This window comes from Arachis stenosperma, chromosome 9 (assembly GCF_014773155.1).
Source record: "Arachis stenosperma cultivar V10309 chromosome 9, arast.V10309.gnm1.PFL2, whole genome shotgun sequence".
Classification (NCBI taxonomy): Eukaryota; Viridiplantae; Streptophyta; class Magnoliopsida; order Fabales; family Fabaceae; genus Arachis; species Arachis stenosperma.
Window position 1 is genome coordinate 7,035,296 of NC_080385.1, and position 2,292 is coordinate 7,037,587.

Consider the following 2,292-nt stretch of genomic DNA (forward strand, 5'->3'; position numbering starts at 1 on the left):
CCCCCTTTTTTGTTTTTAATAGGTCTAGGGGGTGGCAGCCTTTCAGTGTGGCAAATCTCTCTGTATACATCCACTATAGAAGTTTTGAGAGGAGTATAAGAGTGATATTTTCTGGGCCTCTCGAGACCGAGTTCTTCCTTCTTCTTGACTTCCCTTTCCCTCTCCTTAGATGAGGGAGGGGGTCCAGGTCGCCAACTCAGGTCTCTTAATTTTGCATTCTCCTCCATGTTGATGTACTTTTCGGCCCTTTCTTGTACATCACTTAGGGAAACGGGGTGCCTTTTAGATATGGACTGTGAGAAGGGACCTTCTCTAAGTCCATTGACTAACCCCATTATGACTGCCTCTGTGGGCAGGTCTTGGATCTCCAAACATGCCTTATTGAATCTTTCCATATAGGCTCGTAAAGATTCTCCGACCTCCTGTTTTATTCCCAGGAGGCTCGGTGCATGTTTTACCTTATCCTTCTGAATGGAAAACCTCATCAAAAACTTCCTTGAGAGGTCTTCAAAGCTAGTGATTGATCTCGGGGGGAGGCTATCGAACCACTTCATCGCTGCTTTCGATAAAGTGGTCGGGAAAGCTTTGCATCTCGTAGCGTCGGAGGCATCAGCTAGATACATCCGACTTTTGAAGTTGCTTAGATGATGCTTCGGGTCTGTGGTCCCGTCATAGAGGTCCATATCAGGGCTTTTGAAGTTCCTCGAAACTTTTGCCCTCATTATGTCCTCGCTGAAAGGATCTTCTTCACCCGGGAATTGATCTTCTTGGTCGTCGCGGGAGTTATGACCCTTGAGGGAGGATTCTAGCTGCAAGAGTTTTCTTTCTAACTCTTTCCGCCGTTCCATCTCCTCTTTGAGGTATCTTTCAGTTTCCTTCTGTTTCTCCCGCTCTTGCTCCAATTGCTCCAGGCGGCTGTGGACCAACCCCATTAGCTCAGTTACGTGGGATGGTCCGTCTTTTCCCGATTCTCGCTCGTCTGAGGGGTTTGCCTTCGGGTTTTTTACCCCGGAGGTGCCCTCTCTATGTTGATCATTAACTTCCTGGTGGAGGGTTAAATCTACATTGTCATTACCTGCGTTCAGATTCTCTTCTTCGGAATCTGTTTCCGCATGGACTTCCTCGTGGGATCTATCCGCCATCGATGGATGATCTCTCGGGTCCCCGGCAACGGCGCCAATGTTACGGTGGGTAACCGGAGATAAATGAGATGGATGGCGTTTGGTGGCCCAAACGTATGAAGGAGGAGAACTTCCGGATGTATCTGCAACTCGGGAGGCTCCGTCCGACTTGCGCGCGTGGGTGAATGGGGGGTGGTACCTGCAAAGACACTCCGATGCCTAAGTTAGCAAGAGTGTGAGCAGGTCTAGAGAGTATTGGACTTAGAGATACCTGAGGGGGGTCAGTGTATTTGTAGTGGTGAGCCAATAACCACCGCTGGGGTAGTGCCGTATCTTTAGGATATTAACCGTCCCATTATCTTGGGGAGGTTAAGATATGGCTTTAGGAAGCGGTTAGAGAGATTTTAGGGGCGGTTACTCATTTGGATGAGTGTTTATCTGCCAGTTAATCTCATGTCCGACTTCTTTAGCGCAGGTCGGGACGAACACCGACTTCTTATGTGAAGACCGGCGTTTAGTAAGGCTTAATCTATTGGATTAGGCCTTTTAATTGGACCTGGGCCCTTATCATTGGGCCAGGGTATGAACAGTATCTATCAATAGTAAAGTGAAAAAATTCTCATAGATATTTTGCTAATTATTTTTTTTAAATTTTAATCAGTTTTATGTCGGTTAATATTATTTTTTTTATTAAATATTAGATTGACATATAACATTAAAGATATGGTAGGATAATAACACCTATGAATTAGTTTTTTTAAATAACCTGATAACACAACAAATATCTAAATTTTTTGTTATATATTTTTTAACAGTTTCAACTTTTACAATATTATACAAGCTAATTTAAATAGCCAATATAAAGTAAAATAAGTACAAGAAGATATAGAATTTCACTTTTTGTTATATAGTATAAAAATAATATAATAATATAATAAATTATAATAAAAATAAAGTAAAATAAGTAACAGCAAGAAGATATAGAATTTTATTTTTTGTTTTGTAGTACAAAGATAATATAATAATCTAATAAATTATAATATTCTGGTACAAAAGAACATAAAATTTAGCATGTATTTTATACTGGTGGCGGACTTTGGTGTACACATAGCATAACTCAAACTTAATATTATTCTTTTCGGTAGCTTTTTATCTTTTTATTTTAATTTTA